Below are 13,484 nucleotides of genomic sequence, written 5' to 3'. Positions count from 1 at the left end.
ATCATATTAACACTGATAGCATAACATTTCATTGACGGAGACGCAACCTTGCTTTCTTAATCAAATTACTCAATTCTCTTATCAGCATAGCTTTTCTTAACAAATCACAATTATAAAACTCTTTTCAAACTAACATAGTAGAATTACGGCTTAAGTCAAGTTACACACTACTCAAGTAATCTTTTCACACCTATTCCCTGTGGGATTATCGATCGCCTTACACCATTTATATATGTGTAATTTGAGCGTATCAACTCTTTCATCCTTTCATATTTTTGATTTACCATAATCACCCATTTATCACATCTTATTCATAATGCTTTAATTACTCTCTTCTTATTCTCCTGCTAATATTTTTGTCTATTACCTTATTTTGAAATCTTCAACGAAACATTCTTTCACTTTAGCTCCCCTTGCTCCAAATCATTGGCTCTTCAGGTCGCCTAAACATTTTCTCTTTACTAGGGATGAGAGTCATACTAAGGTAAATATTTATCTCTTCTAGGATTCCACTTCCTATCTTCTGAAATTTTTGAACATTCTAGTATTCATATCTGATTGTACTCTTCTAGAGTGCTGTCACACCCTGACCTCGAGGAGCGAAACCGGCGCTCAACCGAGATGAACCGGCCGAGCAAGCCTACTTGATACCTTCTATCCAACCTTACCCATGAATCATATAAACATCAATAACAAGAGATATACATGAGAAGAGTAAAGTGCTCCGCATTCCTTTCCCATTATTCAAAAAGGTTTATTTATGATTTCCAAACTATTACTAGTTTATAGATATGATAAAAACATGTTCGCCAAATACCAACACTTTTAGTTTAATTCCCAACACCAAACACCACCCACACTATGTCTACGGAACCTCTAAGTACAACCGAAGAGTAATATAAAAGTGTCGGTGATAAGGCCCCGGCTATACCTCAAAACACAAAGTACAACATCAAATGACATCGGGCCCGGAGTAGAGTAGGGCTTCACCAAAACCTATTGAATAGAGAGTGACTGCTAATAAGGATCAAAGCTGCCCGCTGATGAACCACCTGCATCCATTGAAGATGATGCGCCCCCGGCAAAAGGGACGTTAGTACATGTGAAAAATACTAGTATGTAAAGCTAAATGTCCTCTTTCGAAATAGAACGCCAATATCAGAAGGGGAAACACCATGGAAGCAAAAAATAACAATCAATGGTATCCAAATGCCAAGTTAAAACATAACAATATTCAAAATACGAAAATAATATATATATTTGGTTGAGAGATCATTAGCACCGATATACCATCATGTTTTTAGCACGGAGTCCGATCATGCCCGATCATCTTGGCCATCTCCCCACAGACAATGTTGTTTGACATGTGATGTGAAAAAAAGGTGTTACCAAGAGTAGTACCACCATGTGCGCAACATGGCATCCGATCTCCACCTGATCGGCTAGGCCGCCTTCCCACATATGCCGTGTGGGTTGACTTTCCAAGTCACAGCTAATATCAATCTCATCCCAATTAAGGGAAATAATCACAATCACATCAATATTTCAATCTCATCCCAATTAATGAGAATAATCACAACCCACCCCTACACTGGCACGTGTAGTTTCGAGTGTGGGCCTATGACCCACCCTTCCTCAGTTGCTAATGATACTCCCAAAATCGTTTTTTTTGTTTTTGCACACAAGGAACACAAAAGTACAAATATATTTTATATTCACCTCTTAACCTTTCACACTATATATATATATATATAGCTTCGTTAGTACTTTCAACCATTCACAACATTATTATTTCCTCGGCTCTCTTGGCCCTACTTATGATTCTTCTTTCATGGCACGGTGGCCGTATTTCACATTTCATACTTTTATTTCTTTACTTTCAAGGATCACCAACATAAACATCAACATGTAGAATATTCCGAAAATCACAACTTTATGTTCATTAGTAATGGAGGCTAACACATTTAGATCACTTTTTTAAAGTATGGAGCACAATGACTTGTAATCACAACACAAGTTAAAAATCTTAAGCGAGTACTACACCGTATCTTTTTAAATACTTCTTCACAAAAGGAAAATACACAATTTCAACTCTTGAGTACGTAAGAACTCAAATCACATTGGAAATATTTATAAAGGAGGGCATGGTGATTTACGCTTTAAGCACGACTTCAAATCAAATGCACTAGCTACAATAACCATGGCCACGTTTTATATCTCACTTTAGTTCTTTCACTTTCAAGCATATTTGTAGGTCATCAACAGTAAGAGCATTTGGGATCAAGACCTTAAGCATGAATATGAACAATAAGGGTCTTAGGCGCATTGAGTTTTCTTTCACAATTGGGCATAACAACTTGCAATTAAAAACATGATTGAAGTCATAATGTTCCGATACATTGGTCACATTTGAATACATTCCCGAAGGACAGCACAATACGATAGGAGCATTCGGTACACATTTCTAGTACATATCTTTCTACACAAGTTTATTTAGAATAGTAATGTTTGTACTGAATAACTCGGAGCATGAAAATTAGGAACTTGGGCCAACCATACTTGAAACTTACGGGAACATCGTGGAATTCTATTCCAAGAGAGAAGTTTAGTAACAAAGTAAGATACGTAATGCTTTCTAAGTAAGGGATGGAATTCTCAGAAGGAATTCTTATGAACTCCTACAAGATGCAACGTGTATTACAAAGTCTAAGGGAGCATGGTATAATCTTTCTCAGGAATATCATATGGATTTTCCCCTACTTCGATCCGCCGTTACATGTTTTGCCGCAATTAACGTGTGTTAGAGTGATTGTCAAGAGAATTGGCTCAGGTATGTTAAGGCTATCCCTTCTTTCCTTTTGGCATGGTCCAAATGATACAAACGAAACGAGCAAAATACGCAACTTCCATAAATGACTCTACTCATAGAAATGCTAGAGATGTTTATGTTCTTGATTCCCCATGAGACATATTATTATATCATCTATTCATGGGTCTCAGAAAATACGTAGGTTGATAAAGTTTATTTCATGATTTTAATCAAAGACATAATTGTCATATGATATTCCGAAAAATTTTATTGACGTACTTCTCATGCATTGCATTTATTTACATTGACCCATGACCAGATGCCGTTATATACGCGTATATATGTATATTATATGTATATGGGATATGGAAAAAGGTTACGACGTTATATACGAATCACCACCTGATCAGCTGGTATACGTTGATAATTTCCCATAGTGGCCGAGATGATATGATGGGATGCCCTCAGAGGCTGGATGATGTTATGAACGCATATACCTATGCATGGTATGACATTTATACATATACACATGACATTATGAATATTAATGATTCACAGAGTTGTTCAGACTTACATGTTAAGTCTTTTACTCCATGTTTCTCTCATGTCTATTATTTACTATTTTCATTCCATACATACTCGATACATTATTTGTATTGACGTCCCTTTTGCCTGGGGATGCTGCGTTTCATGCCTGCAGGTCCCGATAGATAGATCGAGAGCCCTCCAAGTAGGCTATCAGCTTAGCAGAAGATGTTGGTGCGCTCTATTTGCTCCATAGTTGCTTGTTTGGTCAGTATGATTTAGACGTGTATTGTTTGGTATGGCGGGGCCCTGTTCCGACCTTTATGATAAATATGTATTCTTAGAGGCTTGTAGACAGATGTCATGTATATGGATACTTGCAGGGCCTTGTTGGCCTATGTTTTAAGTATATAATGGATCACATTGGCCTTATAGGCCCGTATGTCACAGGTATGAGTTTCTATATAAGGCTGGGTTGTTCTATGTCGAGTATTCCCTCATGTTTACTCTGTTTATCTCATGACGCTCCTTCTGGCCCACTTACCTATGATGATGTAATAAGAATATATGATTACGTTGGAACTCGGTTGAGTAAGGTACCAGGTGCTCGTCGCGGCCCATCAGTTTGGGTCGTGACAAAAGTGGTATCAGAGCAGTTCTGTCCTAGGGAGTCTACAAGCCGTATCTAGTAGAGTCTTGTTTATGGGTGTGTTGTGCACCACACTTATAAGCAGGAGGTTACAGGGCATCTAGGGCTGTCACTCTTTCTTCTTACTCTAGATCGTAGGGTAGAGCTCAGTTGTAAGAACTCAATTTCCTAAATTCTATTTTATTCATAATATGACATTACCTACAGTTGGTAAGAGATTGAATGTAGCTATGGAAGAGTTGAGTCAGAGGAACTCGATTTTTCACGATGCTTATGATGAGTAAATGTAAGGTCTTCAGTAGATCATGTGTGTACTAAGACGTGTAAGCCTCTTGACAAGGAGACTTAAGGCAAGAATATCTATCCACCCCTATGGTGAAAGGCAATGAGAGATTCAGAAGATAGATACAAGTTTGAACAAGTAAAAGAAGCAAGATGAAGAAGGGTATGAGGCGCCCAGTTAATGAAGATTATCAGTATTTACAATTCAGGCAGAGAAAAATAAGCCTTTTGAGTTACCTTCAACAATGACAGAGTTATGTACAATTGGCCACACTCATCTCATTTGTGCCCTATGGAAGCTAACAGAAGTAGTATAAGAGATGGACGGATATTAGGATCTGGCTGGGGTTAGAGTTACCCAATATGGTGGATGGCTTGTTTGCGTTGGTTGACATGTCCGAAGGATATTGCAAATGTACTAATAAATCTCCTTGTGAGACACCTAGATGGTGCACTCTAAAATAGTACAGCTAGATATGAGTACTACAAAGATAGGCACTGGAAGCCTGGAAGGGATAAATATTATCTTAGTGTGACTTCCGTCCCTAGCAGAGAAAGAATATTAGGCAACCCGAAGAGCCAGTAGATGGAGCAAGGGGAGCTAAAAGCAAAAGAATGTCTTATTCAAGTTTTCAGAATAAAGTGATAGACATAAATATTAGCGGGAAATAAGAAGAGAGTTAATGAAGCATTATGAGTAAGATGTGATACATGGATGATAACGGTAGATCAAAAAGATGATAGTATTACAGAGTCTATAGTCAAGTGAAGGAAAAGATGAGAGGTGACATAAAGTCATATCCTCATTTCGAGAAATAAGTTCGTGACTCCAATGCGACTACCGGAAGGAAAAGTTAGACCCCAAAATAATAGAAATCAGTATGGGCTGGTAAGCAAGATAAGCTAAACATGAATTAGGGACTGAGTGATTTGATAATGGTCGGCATCATGAGAATTTTAGATTTGCGTTCCACCGATAATAGAATAGACAGCAGAAGAAGATTCATGACAAATTCAGAGAATGGTCATTCAGGAAGACACTTCCCTAAAGCAAGCAATAGGAGCAAAGTTAAACTTAAGGGACTGTATGTGCCAGTTACACTAAGTGTCACCCTTGCGAGTAAGGAAATTTGTTATCCTTGGTACAGAAGGATTACCGGAGGCGAGTAAGGGTCATCGATGATGTGAAAAGATGCCAAAGATGAAGAGGTAAAACTTCTATACATAGATCATCGTAGCACTAAATCTTAGTACTCCCCTAAAGGGGGGAATATGGAGTGATGTGGCATTAAATCAGAATTAAGTAGTTCTAGTAACTATGGAATGGTAAAAGAAGGAATGCAAAAAAAACGAAAAAGGAATAAGCTTGCACTTACCCAAATCCTACAGACATGCTACGATTCCAGAACATTATGCAAGTACAACGTCAAGGAGAGGAAGTAAGGGTTTCTGCCCGAGATGTTATTGATAAATAAGGAGCCAGTGCAAGACGTAAGTTAAGAAAAAGGAAATAACCCAAGAAATATTACGTGGAATGTTGATATGAGAATGGGCCAACGAATAGTTAGCAGTTGATTCAGGAAAAGCCTAGTTACGGCTAGACAAGAGGATACAGACAAATCAACAGATCGTGCAAGATAAACATAGTGAACCCCAACATGAGGAATTCAGTCTCACAGGTATGACATTGTGGTCCTTGAGAAATATTCAGATAGGATTTGGGGTAGTTAAAGGTACCGTATGAGTGTTACAGAAATAAAAGAGAGTGCCACTGGGAAGACAGTCAAAATTTCAGTTCAGAAGCAACCGTACGAGCACATGAGTGTAGAGGTAAGTAAATACGGATAATTAGAGGCGAGGAAGAACATCAAAAATTCTGTCGAGTATTCGATGTAATAAGCTCGCAGCTTTACAAGAGTCAGAGGGTCTTCCCTAAATACTACAATGAAAGGTTAGTTGAGGAAATAAGGAAGAAGGCTTCAACCTAAGCATAGTAATTTGAAGAAGGAATGGTCATGTAAAAATAATCTCACTACAACATTGTATGCACTCTATAGGAAAGTGGCACCTACCGTGGCTAATGAACGGGAAGTAAAAGCAAAAGTAGGATTCGATATCATATGAGTTGCACGAAAACTCTGACATGCGTGGGAACTAAGATAAGCTAAGTATGCACGTAACAAGGGGGCAGAAAGACCAGGGAAGGTAATAGCTTATGTTTAAAGAAAGTTGAGAAGGAACAAAAGGAATTATTCGATCAATGATCCAGAGTTAGTTATGTTATGAACACACTTAAGAGTTCGGAGTATTATCCATGCAGCATATATGTTGACAATCATATAGCCGTAGAAGACTCTGGTATAACTTATAAGAAAGAATTGAGTCCAGGTCATAGACAAGGGATTGAATTGTTAGATGATGGTATCACGGATATTCCATAGCGCCCATGAAAGGCTAAAGTAATTACTAATACCATGAGCCGCAGATCGGAAGATAGCATAAGCCTACATAAAGGCTGGTCAGAAGAAAGAGGAAACTAAAGAGTTACATCAAAGAAAGTAAATCAGGAGTCTGATTATTGGACCCAGAAAATTATAGACATCATGATTGAGAACATTGCAGAATCACTTTTAATATCAGAGGTACAAGAGAGATATTACAACAGCCATATTCTATAACGGCTCTACGATAAAGCCAATTAGAAGAGTGCTAGCCTCATAAGAAGTTAGGATGAAGCTCCCACCGGATTGTGTATGCACCAGAGGTGCAAGTATTATAGTAGAGCTTCAAGTTGTGGATGTGAATTATACCTATGTTAAAGCGAGGTCATGAAAGAGATAGAAGATGTGGTGCGATATTTTAAGGTAAGTAAGGTAAAGGTGAACAACGTACGAGTTACTCAAATGCAAAAGGTTGCGAATAATCCATACTGCAGATAAAAGGTTAGAAGCGCTGGGATTTAAGTATCTAAGAATGGTAGCGGCGTCATCAGTGGCATATCTTCCAGCTATGGTTTCTAGGTACCGAGAGGCCTAGTCAAGATAGTAAAGAAGAGTTAGAGACGAGGTGATGTCTTATTTGATGTTCCAGGATGACATAAGGAAATCTATGATGCAAGCAAGTTAAAGAAAGGTTGCGAATAATATAAATAGATATGTAGGTCGCAAGCTAAAGTATGGTAAAGCAACAAGGTTTTAGGAAGACAGGAGTAAGGATAAGAAAGGGAAAGTGAGAAGGTGATAATAATGGATAAGTCCTCAGTATTAAGTCCATGAAAACAAGAGAGCTGATTATATATGAAAATTTATAGAAATTTGGGATTTTGAAGAAAGACCCAGAAATTGGTATTTTTGCATTTTCACCACGAATATGGGCATGGAATTGGGAGTAAATCATATATTTGAGTTCATAGTGTTATGGATAGTGTTTATCTTCAAATATTTTCGGAATTCGGGCATGTGGGCCCGAGGGTTGCTTTGTCAATTTTTCGAGCGGAGTTGAAAATTGTTATAAATTTATTAATTATGAGTATTTGAGTATATTTTGATTGGGTTGCATCTTATTTGACTAGTTTTGGATCGACGGTCATCGGTTTGAGTTTTTGGAAAGGCTTTGGAGCCGGTTATGGAATTTCGGAGCGAGGTAAGTCTCATTTCTAGCCTTGTAAGAGGGAATTAACCCCATAGGTGAATTGAATTAATAAGTGCTTCCATTTGTGGGGGACTACGTAGGCACGAGGTGACGAGAGTCCGTACGTAGATACTAGTTATGCCTATGTCCGGGTAGTTTTAGGTTTACACCATGCCTTGTTGATACCGTTATTTGATTACATTTTTATTGCCTTGAAAAGAATTGAGATCGAGTATGCTTATTAAATGCCTTGAAAAGAATTGAAGTTGAGGATTTCGAGACTTGAAAGTTTTCATTGAATTTCATATTTTTGAAAAAGAATTTAAGAATATTATAATAACTTAAGAAATCTATGTGCAACCGCGTCGCAAATATATTCCGCGAATGGGGTAAATTTCCGCTACTCTCATGGGAGCGGGTTGTTCGCCTCTACAGATTAATAGATGCATCTATGGTTCGTGTCGTTCGACCTTCGGCAGTGCACTGTTTATTTTTATGTTGGATCGGGTTGTACAACCTCGGCATGATTTGCGCATGATTGAATTGTTTGCTTTGGAATTTATGATAATTGATATTGCTTCATTGGCCTGAGATGATAAACGATGAACAATAAATTTGGAAATATCTTATTAACAAAAGAATTGTTTTACTTATTTCATGATATTGAGCTTGCAACCGTTCTACGTAATCCATGCTTAATTATATCATTGGCATTTTATTTATAGCCCATAGTAAGTGTCGGAACCGACCCATACTCACTACTTCTTCGAGGTTAGGCGAGATACTTACTGGGTACGCGTTGATTTACGTACTCATGCTACACTTGATGCACATTTTTGTGTAGGTACATATATGTCTAGTGGCCTTGTGGGCGCAGAGACACGATTATTGCGGGGACTCAGGAGAGCTGCACTCTATACTAGGATCCGCAGCCAGCAGAGTCTCCTTCCGAGTATTTATATTTCTCCTGTCCAAATTTGTATTCTGGACAGATGTAGTATTTTATTTTACATTCCTAGTTGATGCTCATGCACTTGTGACACCAGGTTTTGGGGTGATTATGGTTGTCCTGTATTGAAATTGTTAAAGATATTATTATTTACTCTATAAAATCCATATTTTACCTTTTATTTGAAGGAAATATGATTTCACAAATATTAAAATGAGAGCCAAATTAAGTAGTTATTTTTGGCTTGTCTGACAGCGGTGTCCGGCGCCATCACGATAAGTTAGGATTTTGGGTCGTGACATTGGGAGACTGCTGAAGTTGAGTTTGCTGATTTTTGGCTGATCTGGTTTTTTCCTTCATCTGTCAAAATCGTGGTCATGAAAATTGAGGTAATAAAAATCGAGGTCATGAGAATCGGGGTCATGAAAATCGAGGTCATGAAAACCGAGGTCATAAAAATCGAGGCTAGAAAATCGAGGTCATGAAAATCGGGGTCATGAAAATCGAGGCCAGAAAATCGAGGTCATGATAATCGGGGTCATGAAAATCGAGGCCAGGAAATCGAGGTCATGAAAATCGGGGTGATGAAAATCGAGGTCAGGCCTGGACGGAAACTTTAAGTTATAAAACAGGGGGGTTCGTCCCATTTTTCCATTTTGACAAATTGGAGCTTGAGGAGAGGCGATTGTTTTCATCATTTAATTAGTGTTTTGAGATTGAAGTTTGGGGAAAATGAGGAAGAGTTCCTGGGCTAAATTTTGAGGTTTTGAATGGGATCTTGTTATCGGATTTGAGTAAATTTGGTATGGTTAGACCCGTGAGCGAATGGGCTTTCGGGTTTTGTGACTTTTGTTGGATTTCGAGACATTAGCCCGGAGGCCGGGTTTGAGCCGATTTCAAATTTTTTGTTATAATTTTGTATTTTCTTCTGGAATTAATTTCTTTAGCCTATATTGATTGTATTATACTGCTTGTGGCTAGATTCGGGATGTTTGGAGATCGATTTGAGAGGCAAAGGTATTTTGGAGTAGAGTTTTACTCGGATTGAGATAAGTAACACTTCTAAACTTGGTTCTGAGAGTATGAATCCCCGAATTTGGTGTTATATAAATTGCTTGGAGGTGACGCACGCGATAGTTAACGAGCGTGTGGACGTGCACCATAGAAATTGTGACTTGAATAAATTCTGTGGAGTTGAAAAATTAAAGAATCATGTTATTATCCGTGTATCCTCCATGTGTCAGAGATATTTAGTTGAGACTCCTATTAAAGATCATGTTTAGGATACGTGCCAATATTTTGGGACCCATGGGGTCGAGTTGCTGTTGAATTAATTGTTTTAAATTGTAATTCCATAATCAGCCATGTTCATTCATTTCATATCATATCTCAGTCTATGTTGTTATTTATTGATACATCATATTATCATTTTGGGCTGATTTTCATGACATTTTGAACCCATGAGACTGAGTGAGGCTGAGAACCTAATTGTGAGGATATTTATGGGATCGAGCTGCACACCGCAGCAGGTCATATTGGCTTTATGTATATGGATCGGGGTTGGCCGCCAGCAGCAGGCCTTATAGGCTTTATTATTATTATGGGATCGTACTGCACGCCGCAGTAGGCCATATTAGCTTTATATAGTGCTTGGGCTGAAGGAACCCCTCCAGAGCCTGCACACAACCCTAGTGAGCGCGGTTGATTTATAGCGCTTAGGCTGAAGGAGCCTCTCCAGAGTCTGCACACACCCCCAACGAGCGCGGTTGATTTATATTGAGGGATGGCTCTTCCCTAGACATGGATCTTGTTCGAAGCATTTATATTAAGGGATGGATATTCCATGGGCATGGATCTTGTCTGAAGCATTTATATTGAGGGATGGATCTTCCCTGGGCATGGATCTTGCCCGAATCATTTATATTGAGGGATGGATCTTCCCTGGGCATGGATCTTGCTCAAAGTATTTATATTGAGGGATGGATCTTCCCTGGGTATGGATCTTTCCCGAAGCATTAATATTGAGGGATGGATCTTCCTTGGGCATGGATCTTGCTCGAAGCATTTATATTGAGGGATGGATCTTGCCCGAAGAATTTATATTGTGGGATGGATTTTCCCTAGACATGGATCTTGTCCGAATCATTAATATTTGGGGATGGATCTTCCCCTGGGTTGGATTGGCCTTATACAGTACTGAGTGACTGACTGTCAGTTGATGGATATACATATATATTTGGGATGGATTTTCCCTGGGATGGATTGGCCATATATAGTACTGAGTGATTGAGTATTTTAGATTGTGAGTACATGGAGTTTTCACTAAGGCGCATCACATACAGTATGTACATTGGCATGTACATACAAGGATGTCATATTCCTCGTATTGTTCAGAATTGATCTGTTTTATTTGTACTGAAAGTAACTGTTGAACTTGAAAGCATGCCTACATTTCTGTATTGTTATTATTTATATTGGACTGTACCTGCGGAGCTCGCCACTACTTTCAGTCCAAAGGTTAGTCTTGTTACTTATTGAGTTGATTGTACTCATACTACATTCTGCACCTCGTGTGCAGATCCAAGTGCTTTTGGATTACGGCGACCGTTAGATCTCAGAGTGCTATCAGTTGGAGACTATCAAGGTAGTTGTCTGGAATCCGCTGACCTTGGCTCCCTTTCTTTCAGTTATTGTACTGTTCTATACTTTCAGACAGTGTTTTGTCAATCATACTTTGTACTCATATTAGATGCTCATGTACTCAGTGATATCGGGTTTTGGGAGTGTTTAAATATGTAATTGATTTCTTCCGCTGAATTTAAATATTATGTTTTCAAACTTAAAATATATGGTGATTTATTAAGATTGTCGGCTTACCTAGTAATGATATAGGCGCCATCACGACGGGTGAGATTTTGGGTCGTGATATTTTCTCTCTTCATTTCTTGTGAAAAAGGAATTGTAACAGGGAAATAAGTCAAATTTTTAGTATTTTTTCTTCTCTTTTCTTGGATTCTTTCTCTTCTGATGGTTGAAAGGGTGTCTCAACATTCTCACCCTTGTCTACTTGTTGTTCTGATTGATTCTTTTTTTTGTTTGTTTGCATAGGGTTCATCAAGAGTCGTACATGACCGTAAGGCAATGGCCTTAAGGTGTTCTTTTGGATTTTTCTCTGTATTGCTTGGTACAGACACAAGAGTTGCCAATTGGCTTAATTGAATTTCAAGGGTTTTTAGGGCTGAATTTTGACTTTTTATTTTTTCATCAGTAACCTTAATGTACTTATATAAAAGGTCAGCAAGACTTGGATGGCCTTGTTGAGGCCTTTGCTGATATGGAGTTGCTTGCTGATAAGGCCTGAATATTTGTTGTCCAAGATTTTGATTTTGATATCCGGGTGGACTCTGTACCTGTTGCTTTTGGTAGCTTTGAGAGTTTTCAGCACCATTTGCATTGCTCCATTGAAACCCTGGATGTTTTTGTGCTAATGGACTTCCAAAAGGATATGGCTTGTATCCGATGATATTGACAGGTTCATCATTTTGATTGGTTGCTTGACATTCGTGGTTTAGATGGTTTCCTCCACACATGTCACAAGCCTCAGACTGGCTTGGTTGTTGTGTATTTACCTGAGAAGATTCAAACTTTTGTGCCAAAAAAATAATCTGTTATGTGAGTGTATTTAAAGCATCCACATGATTTACCGTAGCAGCCTTCTTGATGATTACACGCTCAGATGGCCACTGGATGGCATTTTCAGAAATTTCATTAAGCAATTGCAATGATTCTTATATGGTCTTTCCTATTATGGAACCTCATGCAGCTGCATCTATTACATTTCTAGAAGAAGGTTTTAACCCATGATAGAAAATGTACAACTGCATATGGTCAGGAATGTCATGGTGTGGACATTTCCTTAATAATGCTTTTAATATTTCCCAAGCTTGATAAACTGACTCAGTGTCACTCTACAAGAAGTTAGATATATCTTGTCTTAATTTTGTTGTTTTAGTGTAACGACCCGACCGGTCGTTTTGAGCATTTACGTTCCTTTCAACTATTTGAAGTCTTGAATAACTTCCTACAAGGTAATATAACTTGTGTGAATTGTCAGTTTTAGTTTTAAGGTATTTCGGAGTTAGCTTGGAAGAATGAATTTTCTTGTTGGAAGCTGAAGTTAAAATAGTTGACTGAATATTGACTTATATGTAAACGACCTCAGAATTTAATTCTGATGATTCCAATAGCTTTGTATAGTGATTTTGGACTTAGAAGCGTGTCCGAAAAATTATTTGGAGGTGTGTAGTGGAATTAGGCTTGAAATGTCGAAAGTTGAATTTTGGGAAGTTTGACCGGGGGGTGACTTTTTGATATCGAGGTCAGAATCCGATTCTGGAAATTGGAATAGCTTCGTTATATCATTTATGACTTGTGTGCAAAATTTAAAGTCATTCCGGATTGATTTGATGTATTTCGGCACAAGATATAGAATTTGAAAGTTCAAAGTTCATTAGGCTTGAACTGAGGCGTGATTCATGATTTTAGCATTTTTTGATATGATTCGAGGCTTCGACTAAATTCGTATGATGTTTTAGGAGTTGTTGGTATATTTGGTTAAGGTCCCGAGGGGCTCGGGTGAG

General features: G+C 38.3%; 1 non-coding gene across 1 annotated transcript; it reads left to right on the top strand.

Moving 5' to 3' along the window:
* Positions 1 to 12,738: 12,738 nt before the first annotated feature.
* On the top strand, positions 12,739 to 12,845 carry LOC117280033 (small nucleolar RNA R71). Its single transcript, XR_004510491.1, has one exon. It is a non-coding gene; the product is annotated as a small nucleolar RNA R71 (small nucleolar RNA).
* Positions 12,846 to 13,484: the final 639 nt, after the last annotated feature.

This window comes from Nicotiana tomentosiformis, chromosome 6, assembly GCF_000390325.3.
Source record: "Nicotiana tomentosiformis chromosome 6, ASM39032v3, whole genome shotgun sequence".
In the NCBI taxonomy this organism is placed as follows: domain Eukaryota; kingdom Viridiplantae; phylum Streptophyta; class Magnoliopsida; order Solanales; family Solanaceae; genus Nicotiana; species Nicotiana tomentosiformis.
This window is presented reverse-complemented; position numbering and strand designations above follow the sequence as displayed.